The 17,156-nt window shown below is 35.6% G+C and overlaps 1 protein-coding gene across 7 annotated transcripts in view; it reads right to left on the bottom strand.

Moving 5' to 3' along the window:
- The window catches only part of rai1 (retinoic acid induced 1), a 105,931-nt gene that overhangs the window by 60,377 nt on the left and 28,398 nt on the right, over positions 1 to 17,156 (bottom strand). The window contains exon 1 of one of the 7 annotated variants that reach the window (XM_087245339.1): positions 1,814 to 1,952. The exons of 5 other annotated variants lie outside the window; for them this stretch is intronic. The gene's annotated coding sequence lies outside the window, so the exon portion shown is untranslated. Of the gene's footprint in view, positions 1 to 1,813; positions 1,953 to 17,156 lie in introns of those variants that run through there. One more of the 7 variants, XM_087245342.1, reaches the window with a different exon arrangement.

Here is a 17,156-nt window from a genome sequence, read left to right as displayed (position 1 = left end):
ATATGCCAAAGTCTAAATTGACTTTATATGCTTTAAATTGTCTAACATTACTTCAGTATGGCCTAACAAGTCTACATGGACTTTAGTAAGGCCTAAAAGGTTCAAATTGACTTTAGTATGCCTTAAAAAGTAAAAAAAAAACTGACTTAAGTATGCTCTAAAGTCTAAAAATACTTTGGTAAGCATTAAAAGTATAAATTTACTTTAATTTGCCTTAAAAAGTCTAAATTAACTTTAGTATTGACTATAGTATGCCTTTAAAAGTCTAGAAATGTTTTTAGAATGCCCGAAAAAAATCCCAGCAAGAAGGTCGCTGGTTCGAACCTCGGCTCAGTTGACGTTTCTGTGTGGAGTTTGCATGTTCTCCCTGTCTTCGCGTGGGTTTCCTCCGGGTGCTCCGGTTTCCCCCACAGTCCAAACACATGCGGTACTGGTGAATCGGGTTGGCTAAATTGTCCGTAGTGTATGAGTGTGTGTGTGTGAATGTGTGTGTGGATGTTTCCCAGAGATGGGTTGCAGCTGAAAGTACATCCGCTGCGTAAAAACTTGCTGGATAAGTTGGCGGTTCATTCCGCTGTGGCGACCCCGGATTAATAAAGGGACTAAGCCGACAAGAAAATGAATGAATGAATGCCCTAGTCTAAATTTACTTTAGTATACCCTAAAAAGTCTAAATAGACTTAAGTATGCCTTAAACAATCTAGTATGACTTTAGTATGCCCAAAAATGTCTTAAATTGACTTTAGTGTGTCCTAAAATATCTAAATTGACTTTAGTATAACTTAAATACTCTAAATAGACTTTAGTATGCCCTAAACACTCTAATTTGACTTTAGTATAACTTAAATACTCTAAATAGACTTTAGTATGCCCTAAAAAGTCTTAATAGACTTTAGTATGCCTTAAAACACTCTAAATTGACTTTAGTATGCCCTAAACACTCTAATTAGTCTTTAGTATGCCCTAAAAAGTCTAAATAGACTTTAGTATGCCTTAAACACTCTAAATTGACTTTAGTATGTCTTAAACACTCTAAATTGACTTTAGTATGCCCTTGTCTAAATTAACTTTAGTATGCCCTAAAATGTCTAAATTGACTTTAGTATACCCTTGTCTAAATTAACTTTAGTGTACCCTAAAAAGTGTGAATTCACGTTAGTATGCCTTAAAACGTTTAAACAAATGAAAATGACACAAATGAATCTGTTGTTTATGTTGAATCTGCATTCTGTCTATTATAAAGGAAGTCTGCAAGTGCTCTAAACAAAACCAATCTGTCTTTTGACTAATCCTAATGTCTCTGATTGGCTGAAACAAAAAGCATGAAAACAAATTGTGATGCAGTGTCCGCAGATCTAATTTTCATGCAACAAATGGGTTTGTTTCCCCCATTCCAGCTTCCTGTAACATACATGACTGGATATATAGCTATAATCTTTTTCCTAAATCAATAGCTTAGACGTTTTCTGTACTAAAATAAATCCCTTGTCTTTAATGTTGATCATCATCAAGTTTGCTAGTTTTTCCATGTTCTGCCCTGTTTGCCTTGTTCTGAATGTTGTTGTGCTGATTGTAAAGGCCTCAGCTGTCAGTGCGTCATCACAGTGCTTCAGTATTATTCTTCTATTATTATTATTATGCATTGGTGTAGCGTAATAGACAACATTAACCCAGACAGTAAATCTCTTTAAACTATTAAAAATGTTCAGAAAAGTCACCTTTGACACGTTTCTAAAGTGATCAAGGTCTCATAATCCAAAAGCAGAAATAAACAAAAACATGAATCACAAAATACAGAAAACTGCTCACTTACAGACATTCTTCACAGAGTGTGTTCACGAAAATCTGCTGAACAGGTCAAGAGAAAACAGAAAGAAGCGCATGTTTCACACTCATAATGCAGTCAGGCGCTTTGACAACACCTTCATACTGACGCTGCATGGAGAAGAGAAAAATGAGAGTCGAAAAACAGGTCAAAAATAGGGTCGTGATGAAGCAAGACGCTCTCGTGTTCACACTCACACAACCTCACTGAACACAACCTGCACTGCAAAACAATGATGGCATGGTTTTCTTTATGATCTGGACTTTTAAAAAATAGTTTAAGTAAATAGTTTATCATTTTGTTTGTTTATTTTTTATATTTTTGTAATGTAAAGTCTAACCAGCGATGAGGACTGCAAATTAGCTTTATGCTGTATGCCCTGTGTACACAACATCGGTTGTCTTTGTGTAACAATGTCAAGTGTATTGTACCTGTTAAATAAACAAGCAAATAAATACCAAAAATCAACATATAAACCAAACATTAAACTATTCTGCCCTTTATATAAGATGTAAAATGCATCTCTGATCAGTGTGAGTGAAGTTTGAGCTGAAAATAGCACACAGATAATGTTCTCTGACGCACTATTCCAGCCTGATCTCATGAGAAAATGTATTTTACGTTTTGCCAGTCTAGTGGCTAATTTGTACGAATTCGTATGAGTTCAGTTGTACGAAATTGTACGATTTTAAAAAGGAGGCGTGGCACCTAACCCCACCCCTAAGACCAACCGTCATTGGGGGATGAGCAAATCGAACTAAATTGTACGAATTAGATCGTACGAATTCATACGAATTACCCACTAAATCAAAAAGTTACAATTTGTTGTGAATTTGTGTTGCCTATTCACATGAGGCTTCAACATCAATGCTTGACAGAGGGCATGTCTGAATTTGGGGCTGACGCGATCGTCATAGCAGCGTCAGCCAATGAAATTAGTCAGCAATAGGCCAATGTCTGAGCTGGTGTATTTGCATAAAGCGATCTGATTGGCTGACGCTTCCATCGGTGCTTAAAGTTGAGCAAGTCCCAACTTTTGCAGAGAGCAACACCTCTGAAGGGGCGCCGACAGATCCACAATGCAGTTCGTCAACGCCTGACGCCGCTCATCCAACGTGAAAATATTTTTTGATATGCGCCCTCTAGTGGTGGAAATGTTTGATTGTGAATATCCACCATCTAGTGGTCTTTAGTGGCAAAAATGTTTGTGAATATGTGCCCTCTAGTGGTGAAAAGTTTGTGAATATGTGCCCTCTAGTGGTGAAAAGTTTGTGAATATGTGCCCTCTAGTGGTGTGAATACCAGCTCTCTGTGGCTAAAATGTTTGATTTGGACATGTGCCCTCTAGTGGTGAAAATGTTTGTTTGTGAAGATCCACTATCTAGTGGCCTTTAGTGGCTAAAATGTTTGTGAATATGTGCCCTCTAGCAGCAAAAATGTTTGTTGTGAATATGCGCCCTTTAGTGGCTAAAATGTAAGTTTTGGTTATGCACTCTTTAGTGGCAAAAATGTTTGTGAATATGTGCCTTCTAGTGGTGAAAATATTTGTTTTAGATATGCGCCGTCTAGTGGCAAAATGTTTGTAAATATGCGCCCTCTAGTGGCGAAAATGTTTGTGAAGATGTGCCCTTTAGTCGCTAAAATGTTTGTCTTTGATATGCACCCTCTAGTGGCGAAAATGTTTGTGAAGATGTGCCCTTTAGTCGCTAAAATGTTTGTCTTTGATATGCGCCCTCTAGTGGCGAAAATGTTTGTGAAGATGTGCCCTTTAGTCGCTAAAATGTTTGTCTTTGATATGCACCCTCTAGTGGCGAAAATGTTTGTGAAGATGTGCCCTTTAGTCGCTAAAATGTTTGTCTTTGATATGCACCCTCTAGTGGCAAAAATGTTTGTGAATATGTGTCCTCTAGTGGCGAAAATTGTTTGTGAATACCTGTTTTGTAGTGGTGAAAATGTTTGTTTGTAAAAATGTGCCCTCTAGAGGCAAAATTGTGAATATGTGCCCACATATAACGAAAATGTTTGTTTGTGAATATGCGCCCTCTAATGGGGAAAGTGTTTGTTGTGAATATGTGCCCTTTTGTGGCTAAAATGTAAGTTTTGGATATGCACTCTTTAGTGGCGAAAATGTTTGTGAATATGTGCCCTCTAGTTGTGAAAATGTTTGTGAATATGTGCCCTTTAGTCGCTAAAATGTTTGTCTTTGATATGCACCCTCTAGTGGCGAAAATGTTTGTGAAGATGTGCCCTTTAGTCGCTAAAATGTTTGTCTTTGATATGCGCCCTCTAGTGGCGAAAATGTTTGTGAAGATGTGCCCTTTAGTCGCTAAAATGTTTGTCTTTGATATGCACCCTCTAGTGGCGAAAATGTTTGTGAAGATGTGCCCTTTAGTCGCTAAAATGTTTGTCTTTGATATGCACCCTCTAGTGGCAAAAATGTTTGTGAATATGTGTCCTCTAGTGGCGAAAATTGTTTGTGAATACCTGTTTTGTAGTGGTGAAAATGTTTGTTTGTAAAAATGTGCCCTCTAGAGGCAAAATTGTGAATATGTGCCCACATATAACGAAAATGTTTGTTTGTGAATATGCGCCCTCTAATGGGGAAAGTGTTTGTTGTGAATATGTGCCCTTTTGTGGCTAAAATGTAAGTTTTGGATATGCACTCTTTAGTGGCGAAAATGTTTGTGAATATGTGCCCTCTAGTTGTGAAAATGTTTGTGAATATGTGCCCTTTAGTCGCTAAAATGTTTGTCTTTGATATGCACCCTCTAGTGGCGAAAATGTTTGTGATTATGTGCTTTCTAGTGGTGAAAATATTTGTTTTGGATATGCGCCATCTAGTGGCGAAAATGTTTGTGTATATCTGCCCTTTAGTCGCTAAAATGTTTGTCTTTGATATGTGCCCTCTAGTGGCTCTAGTGGCGAAAATTGTTTGTGAATACCTGTTTTGTAGTGGTGAAAATGTTTGTTTGTAAAAATGTGCCCTCTAGAGGCAAAATTGTGAATATGCGCCCTCTAGTGGTGAAAATGGTTGTTTGTGAATATGCGCCATCTACTGGGGAGAATGGTTGTTTGTGAATATGCGCCCTCTAGTGGTGAAAATGGTTGTTGTTAATATATGCTTTCTAGTGGTGAAAATGGTTGTTTGTGAATATGCGCCCTCTAGTGGTGAAAATGGTTGTTTGTGAATATGCGCCATCTACTGGGGAGAATGGTTGTTTGTGAATATGCGCCCTCTAGTGGTGAAAATGGTTGTTTGTGAATATGCGCCCTCTAGTGGTGAAAATGGTTGTTTGTGAATATGCGCCCTCTAGTGGTGAAAATGGTTGTTGTTAATATATGCTTTCTAGTGGTGAAAATGGTTGTTTGTGAATATGCGCCCTCTAGTGGTGAAAATGGTTGTTTGTGAATATGCGCCATCTACTGGGGAGAATGGTTGTTTGTGAATATGCGCCCTCTAGTGGTGAAAATGGTTGTTGTTAATATATGCTTTCTAGTGGTGAAAATGGTTGTTTGTGAATATGTGCCCTCTAGTGGTGAAAATGGTTGTTTGTGAATATGCGCCATCTACTGGGGAGAATGGTTGTTTGTGAATATGCGCCCTCTAGTGGTGAAAATGGTTGTTGTTAATATATGCTTTCTAGTGGTGAAAATGTTTGTTTTGGATATGCGCCGTCTAGTGTCAAAATGTTGTAAGAACACATCCTCTAATGGTGAACATGTTTGTTTTGAGTGCGCGCCCTCTACTGGTGAACAGTTTTGTTGTGAAAATACATACTGTGCCTTTAATTGCATTTGTGAAGCAACCCACCGAGCAGTGGTAACGATGCAATATTCCAGATGCAATATTGGCTAGAGTTGAATCTGTGAATGTCTGATATGGAGTAGAGGAAGACAGAAGGCTAATGGCCACGAGCCGCAGCCGCTGAAGGACAGAGTGAGACCTGAAAATGACTCGATCCTTTGTTTTGTGCTGTTTGAGCGGCTGATGAGCCTGAGAGAGAGCAGTGTGTGGAGCCGCATGCTAATGTCAGACGCCGCTGCTCTTAAATGACATAATTAGAGACAAAGTCAGAGAATAATGAAGCGCAAAATCCTCAAATTCTAATGAGAGCATTGAGATTGAGCCGTCTTTCTCTCTCTCTCTCTCTCTCACACACACACACACACACACACACACACACACACACACACACACACACACACACACACACACATTTTGAAGGGTTTTTGCTAACATAATGAAGCCACCAGGTAACCCGTCCTCTGCTGGATTTCTACATGCTGATCTACAATACTGAGCACATCGTGTTGAGCTGCACGCATTATATGATCTAATATGATGAGCGCTCATATCATGCTTCAATATATGATGGCTGTTCCAGTTCTTGCTCTGTGATAATGTTAGATTAAACTCAAATGACATATATTTGTTAAAAACAAAACCCTAGTTGTAGTATTTAAACAATATTAAAATATAATGTAAATATTAGATTTTTAAAAATAACATTTAAATGTAGGCCTGTTGCCTGGGTAGGTATACTGTAATAATTATTTAAATTTAAATAAATATAATAATAAACATTTGAAAATAGTCAGAAGCGTGTAAAATCACAAAACATTAAACTAAGATTTACATGAAAACATCAAAAGCTAATTAAGAGCATCAATAAAAGTGGACACATTTAAATAAAAATAGTACAACTGGAGATGTATAAAAGCAACATTAAACATCAATAAATATGATTGTCGGATATAAATAATAATACAGTTCAATTGTTCAGTTCCATCTTATTATACAGAATAACATTTCTCTCCTAAAGATACAATTTTATCTAAAATTATGTTAAAAATCTATAATCATTTACTAACCCTGTGCCCTTTAATTAATTAAAATTAAAATTAAATTGATAAAATGACTTAAACCCTAAATAAATCAATAAAAAAACAAAATCAAAAATAATTCTGATATTTTCTATGCTATACTGCACTAAGCTATAATATACTATACAGAGCTAGTCCATACCATAATACACTACACTACACTACACAGTGATATACTATACTATACTATACTATACTATACTATACTATACTATACTATACTATACTATATCATGTCCATACTATCCCATGCCATACTATCCTATGCCATACTATACTATGCCATACTATACTATACTATACTATACTATACTATACTATGCTTTGCTATGCTATACTATACTATACTATACTATACTATACTATACTATACTATACTATACTATGCTATACTATACTATGTAGTCACATATATCTACTGTGTTGGCTTTATTTTAGCAGAAAGCATCAGTGCTTTTGCTGTTTGGAGCTGCAGCATTTCTCTGTTCCCGTCCTCCAGATCGGATCTGAGACCAGTGTGTGTTTCTCTGGATAACCCAGAATAAATGATGGCCTGATAGGGTTTCAGAGCCACATTTAGAGCAGAGAGATGGTGACAGGAGCAGGAGCAGGACAGGAATGAATCAAAGAGAAGAAGAAGAAGACATATGGAAAGCCACTTTAGCCTAAAATGCTTCAGAATTTACTCATCATAATTGGATTTAAACGCATCAGTTTGTCACAATTGATGCTATTTACCACTGGCTTATTACCTGCCTATTCTTATATTATCAACTGAATATTAGTAGTAATAAAGTGAGATCTTATTTTACATCTACTACTGTACTATTAATAAGCAGCTAATGAATTTTTATTGAGCTAAAGGTCTCAGTTAATAATTTGTTAATGGCATGAATCATGACTTAAAACAACCAAAAACTCACTGCACCTTCTTCAGAATAAAGTGTTGACTTTTTAAAATGCCAAACACCGTCAATGTCACCGTGTGCTCCTAAAGTTCACACAGCGTATACTATACTATACTATACTATACTGCACTGTACTATACTATACTATACTATACCATACTATACCATACTATACTATACTATACTATACTATACTATACTATACTATACTATAATATACCATACCATACTATACTATACTATACTATACTATACTATACTATACTATACTATACTATACTATACCATACTATACCATACTATACTATACTATACTATACTATACTATACTATACTATACTATACCATACCATACCATACCATACTATACTATACTATACTATACCATACTATACCATACTATACTATACTATACTATACTATACTATACCACACCATACCATACCATACTATACTATACTATACTATACTATACTATAATATACCATACCATACCATACTATACCATACCATACTATACTATACTATACTATACCAAACTTTGCTATACTATGCTATGCTACACTATACTTTACCATACTATACTATACCATACTATGCCTTACCATACCATACTATACTATACCATACTTTAATATACCATACTTTACAATACTATGGTCTACTATTCCACACTATACTATGCTATACTATACCATACTCTACTATACCATACTATACTCTACCATACTTTACTTTACTATACTATACCATGCTATACTATACCATACAATGCTATACTATACTATACCATATTTACTATACTGTTATAGTGTACTATACTATGCTATACGGTACTATACTACAATATGATATACTGTGCTACACTTTACTGTACTCTACTATACTATGCCATGCTATATTGTACTATATTACACTACACTGTTCTATTCTAATACCATACTAATACTATACTACATTGTACTATATTACACTATACTCTACTATACTACACTACACTATCTAGTGAGCTAAATCTACTGTGTGGGCTTTATTTGAGCAGAAAGCGTCAGTGTTTGTGCTGTTTGGAGCTGCAGTGTTCCTCTGTTCCTGTCCTTCAGATCTGATCTGAGATCTGATTGTGCATATAAGAACCCTTTAAAATACACCAGAGAAACAGAAAGAATTGCATTCGGTGTAAACCGTCCCTTAGAGCGGGAACAATTTATGTTAAAGCGGCTTGCCACACACAGGGTCATAGAGAGAGCGAGAGACGGGAACGTGAGAGAAACTGCAGTCGCAAAAATAGATAGAAACGGGGGAAAATGAGACGAAGGAGGGAAAAGAGGGAGACGGAAACAAAAGGAGATGCTGAGGGTGAAAGAGAAGATGGAGAAGAGACAGACGTGGAGGAAAAGCAGAGGTGCTGTTTTCTGCTGGAGTACTGTGTGTGTGTGTGTGTCGGACATACACACACACACACACACACACATCTGACAGATTCTCCTTGGTTGTGTTAAATTGCTCAGAGGCTGGCGGGCTCACGTTGACCGCACTGAAGCTCAGTGAAGAGCAGAAATAAAACACACACACACACACACACACACACACACACACACACACACACACACACACACACACACACACACACACACACACACACACAGGGAATCTATCAACAGCCTTTTCACATAATCACACATCATGCAGAGCCGTACACACACACAAATGCACACACACACAAATGCACACACACACACACACACACGCACACGCACACGCACACGCACACACACACACACACACACACACACACACACACCTATCTGTCCGCTCACTTTCTCACCTCCCCCATCTCTACACCAGTCTACCTGTGTGTGTGTGTGTGTGTGAGTGCGTCTGTCTGTGCGCGTGTGTGCTTCTCTTTAAATTGTACAGAGTATGAATGTGTGTGTGTGGGCGCGTGTGTGTGTCTGTGTCTGCATGTGCTTAGAAGGTTTATGTGCATGTTTATGTGCTTAGATGCATGTTGACACGTAAAGAAGCTACTCCATGTGTGTGTGTATTTGTGTGTGCCTGTGTGTGTGCATGTGTGTGTGTGTGCATCTCTTTAAATTGCCCAGTGCATGAATGTGTGTGTGTGTATGTGTTTGTGTGTGTGTGCTTAAAATGCATGTTCACACCTAAACGAGCTGCTGTATGAGTGTTTGTGTGTGTGCGTTTACGTGCGCATCTCTTTAAATGGCCCTGTCCATGTATGTGTGTGTGCTTAAACTGAAGATGTTCATGTACGTTCACACTAAAACAAGCTTTGCATAATTCCATCTGAACCTGTACAATAGTGTGTGTGTGTGTGTGTGTGCACGAGACAGCGATAGATGCTGCGATTAATCACTGTCTCTACGCATGTCTGCTGCTGTTCTTGCTCGTCTGTGGTTGTGTCTAGAATCGAACACTAGTGTACTGCTGTTATTCGTAGTATGCTTTTAAATGTCACAGTTCTGTATGCTCTTACTGTTGCATCTTTAATTAACTGAGAGGTCTGCCATCTTGGATTTGATGCATAAACATAGCATGCTAGTATGCAATTGTTAACAGTATTCACTGCTCTATACTACACAAATACGTGTCAGATTTAATAATATGGAGTCAGATCGGTCTCAAAAAATCATATGTTTACAAAATAAAAGTCATACATCACAACAGAAATTTCAAAACACAACTCATAAATACAACACACAATCCATGAATTCACAAGTAAAAAGCAGAAATATTTGAGCAAATAAATTTGTTAATTTACAAATTTTGTAATCATATTATTTTTGAGACGGATCTGACTCCATAACAATAGGCGATCAAATGAGAAATAATGAAATCAGATGTTAGTATGCATTTACAAGAATAGTCACACTCATTTAAACTCCCTTCATATTAAACATGCACATTGCAGAAAGAGTATGTGCAGTGTGCTAGTGTGCAATTAGAAACTTAGTGTGCACAGTGTGGTATATTGTACTCGTAGAAAGGGATTATGGCAATCCACACACAACAAACACACTGCGGATATTATTGGAGCCTTATGTTAGCATGCAATTTAGTATTCAATTTAAATCTGCTGTGTACTACACAAACATTTGCCAAATGTAGTATGCAATTTTTGCGTTTTATGTATTAAACCTGTTTATATACAATATTCATTCTGCAAACATCACATATGGCAGCATGTTAGTATGCAATTTAGTATGCAATTTAAATCTGTTGTGTACTACACAAATATTTGTCAAATGAAGTAGGCAATTGATGCGTTTCATTTAATAAACCTGTTTATATACAATATTTATACTGCAAACATCACATATAGCAGTATGTTAGTATGCAATTTAGTATGCAATTTAAATCTTTTGTGTACTACACAAACATTTGACATATTTGGTATGCAATACTTACGTTTCATGTATTAAACCTATATGCACACAATATATACAGCATGCTGCAAGAATAGTGTGAGTAGTATGTTAGAATGCAATTCACAGTGTGTTAGTATAGTGTTAGCATGCCAAACTGTTTTCATGCCCAAAACAAAAATACAGCAGAAAATAGTGTTAATATAGTGTAGTAAGATATTATGTTATTCGAATAGATAACACTGTTGTGTAAGTATACTGTTCTAAAAATGTATCTAGTGTGCTCAGTTAGTATAGGACACATTTTAGAAAAAAAGTAGTAGTCAGTTTTAGTATCTCATGCACAGTTCCCTTCATGCACTATATATACACAGTGCAGTCTGCATGCTTATAGTATTACAGTATGTTAGTATGCAACATGTGAGTATATGTGAGTAGCAAGTTAGTACGCAATTCACAGTATGTTAGTATAGTTTTCACATCAATATGATTTCTGCAGTATGTAGACACTATTTTGCTATTCATTGTATACAAACCGAACTGTGTGCACAATATACATACTACATACTGCAGAAAAAGTGAAAGTAAATTATTGAGTTAGTATGCTATTCTAATAATTTATGCAGTGTGTTATGTTGTATACTAGATTTTTTAAGGGGAAAAGAAGGAAGCTTGTTTTGGTATTCCATGCATTCAAGTTCCCTTCATTCAGAATATATGCATACAGCATACTTAGTAGTATTATTTTAGTATCCAATGTGACAATGAGTGAACGTGCTCTGTTGTGTACTACATTAGTATAGTTACTCTGTGATATTTGATGCACACTCCCATCAGGTACAACACACACTGCATACATTGTAAATAGCTTGAGTAGTATGTTAGTAAGCAATTCCCAGTGTGTAAGTATAGTATTCTCATCATAAGATAGGCAGTGTCACTTTACATTCACAATATACACATATCACAACAAATAGTTTAAGTACTACACAGATTCCTTACTACTGTTGTAGCCATTTTTGGTAATTATTGCACACTTCCATCAGGCACAATATACATACTGCATGCTTTGTAAATGGTGTGACTAGTATGTTAGTATGCATTTCCGAGTATGTAAGTATAGGATGTGCACTTTTGTATACTTGGATATTTGGGTTTTCCAATTTCCAAACCCTTTCCATGTGCATTATACATATACTGCACACAAAGTGTGAGTAGTACTTAGTATGATACCCTAACAATAGGTGTAGTATGCTAGTGTGCTCTTTTTTATTCTACAGTACACATTTAGGCAAATTTAGTAAGTTATTTTGCTATTTTTTGTATACAAACTCTACTCTGTGCACAATTGGCACTACATACTGCAGAAATAGAGTGATTAGTACAGTATTAGTTAGTATACTATTGTAATAATTCATGCAATTTGTTCTGTTGTATAGTAAGGAGAAAAAGTAGAAAGCTTGTTTTGTTGTTCCATGCATTCAACTTCCCTTCATGCACAATATATACATACTGCATACTTAGTAGTTTCATTTTAGTATGCAATTCGGAAAACATCCACAGTGTGCTCTGGTGTGTACCACACACATGCCTGACAAGTGTTGTTGTATTTTTTGGTCATTGATGCACATTTCCATCAGGTAAGATATTCATACTCCATGCTTCATAAATGGTGTGATTAGTATGCATTCCCAATATGTTAGTATAGTAAGTGCACTGTTTTTGTAAATTACCAAACACTTTACATGCACAATATACACATACCGCACAAGTAGTGTGAGTAGTAGTTAGTATGCTTGTTTAGGTATCCCATGCATACAAATTTCCTTCATGCGTAGTATATGCATGCTGCATACTTAAAAGGATGTTTATAATATTTTAGTATGTTAGTATTTTTTGTATTATAGTACACATACACAGCCATCAGATGCAATATATATATATATATATATATATATATATATATATATATATATATATATATATATATATATGTATATACACACACACACACACACACACACACACACACACACACACACACACACATATATATATATTCATATATATATATATATATATATATATATATATATATATATATATATATATATATATATATATATAAAAACAGGTCATTTTGGGTTCCATGCATACACATTCCCATTGGGTACAACATGCATATTACAGAAATTGTGTGAGTAGTATGTTAGTATGCAGTTCACAGTATGTTAGTATGGCATTCACATTAGAGAAATAGTAGCATTGTGGTTTTCTGCACAATGCAAAGATAGTCTAAGTAGAATGTTAGGACACTATTTAATTTTTTTGCAGTGTGCTCTGTTAAATGCTCGAATTTTTTTGTAGAAAAAACATGCAATTCCATACTTCATGTAGTATGTAGTGGTATTATGTTAGCATGGATTTCTGAAAAAAGAAATACCTGACAAAAACAGAAGGTCATTTTGGAGTTCCATGCACACAAACTCCCACTTTGTACAAGATGCACTATATAACTAGTGTTAGTAATATGTTAGTATGCAATTCACAGTATGTTAATATGGTATTCACGTTACAAAAATGGCAGCAGTGTGTTTTTTTTGCACAAATGCAAAAATGGTGTAAGTAGTCTTTTAAGGCATTGGAGAGTGCTGTCTATATACTAGATGCACAATAACTTCTATCAGTTGTATGTTAGTAAGCATTAACAGTATGTTAGTATAGTATAGTATGAGTACTCTGCTGCATGTAGTATGTGATTCTGGAAAAAAAAAAACCTGACAAAAACAGCAGGTTATTTTGGTTATAAGGTGCAATATGCATGCTTCAGGAATAGTGTGAGTAGTAAGTTAGTATGCAATTCACAATATGTTAGTATTGTATGTGTACTTATTTTATAGTATGCGATTCTGAAAAAATAAAAACCCTGACACAAACAACAGGTTATTTTGGTTATGAGGTGCAATAGGCATGTTTGAAAATAGTGTGAGTAGTATATTAGTATAGTATGTGTACTCTGCTGCATACTACATATTTTGTAGTATGTGTTTCTAAAAAAAAATGACAAAAACAGGTTATTTTGGTTATGAGGTGCAATACGTATGCTTCAGGAATAGTGTGAGTAGTATGTTAGTAAGCATTCACAGTATGTTAGTATAGTATGTGTACTCTGCTGCATGTTACATATTTTGTAGCTTTCGATTAAAAAAACATTGACAAAGACAGCAGGTCATTTTGGTTATAAGGAGCAAAATGCATGCTTCAAGAATAGAGTGCATACTATGTTAGTATAGTATGTGTACTATGCTGCATACTACATATTTTGCAGTATGTGATTTAAAAGAAAAGGGGACAACAACATCAGGTTATTTTGGTTATGAGGTGCAGTATGCATGCTATAGTATAGGAATAGTCTAAGTAGTATGTTAGTAAGCTTTCACAGCTTGTTAGTATAGTATGTGTACTCTGCAGGATACTACATATTTTGTAGTATGCGATTCTGAAAAAAACCTGACAAAAACCACAGGTCGTATTGGTGCATGCTTCAAGAAAAGAGTGAGTAGTATGTTAGTAAGCACTCACAGTATGTTAGTATGTGTACTCTGCTCCATACTACATATTTTGTAGTATGTGATTCCAAAAAAAACAAACAGAAAAAAACAGGTTATTTAGGTTATGTATGCATGCTTCAAGAATAGTGTGAGTAGTATGTTAGTATGTAATTTACAATATGTTAGTATAGTATGTATACTCTGCTGTATACTACATATTTTGTAGCATGCAATTTTGAAAGAAAATTCGCATTGGTCACATTGGTTATGAGGTGCAATATGCATACTGCAGGTAAAGCATAAATAGTATGCTAGCATGCAATTCATAGTATGTGTATTCAATACTTTGTAGCATGCAATTCACATTTTGTATTATGCAATTCTAAAAACAAACTGACAAAAACAGCAGATCGTTTTGGTACAAAATGCATACTTCAGGAACAATGTGAGTGGTATTTTAGTAAGCATTCACATTATGCTAGCATAGTATGTGCACTCTGCTGCATACTACATAACTTGTAGTATGTGATTCTGAAAAAAAAACTGACAAAACAGATTATTTTGGTTATGAGGTGCAATATGCATATTACAGGAATAGTGCGAGTAATATGTTAGTATGAAATTCACAGTATGTTAGTGTTGTATGTGTACTCTACTGCATACTACAGCTTTTGTGGTATGCAATTCTGGAAAAAACAGCAGGCAATTTTAGTTTTGAGGTGCAATATGCATGCTTCAGGTATAGCATAAAAAGTATGTTAGTATACAATTCACACTATGTTAGTATAGTATGTGTACTCTGCTGCATACTACATATTGCATGTGATTCTGAAAAAAAAACTGACAAAAACATCAGGTTATTTTGGTTATGAGGTGCAATTTGCATGCTTCAGGAATAGTGTGAGTAGTATGTTAGTAAGCATTCACAATATGTTAGCATAGCATGTGTACTCTGCTGCATACTGCAGATTTTGTAACATGCAATTTTGGAAAGAAAAAAAAAAAAACCCTGACAAAAAAAGCAAGTCCCATTGGTTATGAGGTGCAGTATGCACACTGCAGGTATGGTGTGAATAGTATGTTAGTATGCAATTAACAGTATGTTAGTATATTCAAATCCCAAACTCTACTCCTGAACAACATATCTGCATATACTGCATAAATAGTGAGTAGTTTGACTGGAGCTATATTGAAGCACATCCAGCTTCTCTTCACAAAGGCACAGGGACAGACAGTTTGTGTGTGTGTGTGTTTAAACATGATTGCCAGTAGCAGGACGAGTGTGTTTGCAGTCCAGAGAGAATGAATCGCTCTGTTTGCATGTCTGTGTGTGAATCCAGACAGACTAAAAGTGAATGTCCGGAGTATGACTGACATTAATAGTGGAAGTAGTGTGCGTCAGTCTGCAGTGTGTGCGCGTGTGTGTATCTCTGGAGGGGGGGTGTGTTTCTGTCACTCCAGCTTTTGTGCCGTCCGCTCTGATGGGCCCTCCCAGGCGATGCAGACACTACAGCCTACACACACTCATAATTACGCACACAAATACACACACACACACACACAGACGGAGCCGCAGACGCGTGCGTCAGACACACAGAGTATGGCAAGCTGTGTATGGCAAGCTTTATTTAATCTATAAAACACACACATACCTATTATTATGCAGCTAATAGTCCAGCTTATATTTTAGATTTAATTAAACGCTAGCTCTGGATTAGACATTAGATCGGCATAAGTATTAATTTTACTCGTGCTTAACTTATTTACTAGTGTATGCTAATTTTTATTTGTTAGACACTGGTATTTGTTGTCAATGCTAGTCATTATTTTAATAGAAACTATTAACTAATAAACAGATGTTAGTACCCATTCTTTGTCGCTAACATGGATGAGCAATGTTAACATGAATTAGCATGTTTTTGTTACATGAACATGTGGCTAATGCAGTTTAGCAGTTGCTACAATGATTTAACATGATTTTTAGCATGAATTTGCATGTTGCTACCATGTTTAGTTCTTGAGCTTACTGTATGCTTTTGATGTTACTGTATGCTGTATGCTTTTGATGTTACTGTATGCTTTTAAAACATGAATAAACATGATCTTAGCATTAATTAGCATGTTGCTACCATGTTTAGTTTTTGAACTGGCATGTTTACAGCATTTCTCTAGCATGTTTTAACATTTAGCTGTTGCTACATGTTTTTGCAATGATTTAACATTATGTTAGCATGGAATAGCATGTTGCTACCATGTTTAGTCCTTGAACTGGCATGTTTACAGCATTTCTTTAGCATGTTTTAACATTTAGCTGTTTCTACATGTTTTTTTTCACAATGATTTAACATGATGTTAGCATGTTGCATCCATGTTTAATGATTAATCCGACATTTTTGCAACATTTCAATAACATGTTTAGCATGTTTTAACACGGTTATTATATTATAACATTTATTACCCCATGATAAACATGTTGCTAACATGACTTAACACAGTTAACATGAATAAGCATGTTTTTGTACGTGATCACATGGGTAATGCATTTTTGCTGCTGCTACATGTTTTTTTTACAATGATTTAACATGATGTTAGCATGTTGCATCCA

The sequence above is a fragment of the Danio rerio genome, chromosome 3, assembly GCF_052040795.2.
Source record: "Danio rerio strain M-AB ecotype USA chromosome 3, GRCz13ab, whole genome shotgun sequence".
In the NCBI taxonomy this organism is placed as follows: Eukaryota; Metazoa; Chordata; class Actinopteri; order Cypriniformes; family Danionidae; genus Danio; species Danio rerio.
Note: the sequence above shows the minus strand (reverse complement) of the source record. Positions and strands in the feature narration are given on the sequence as shown.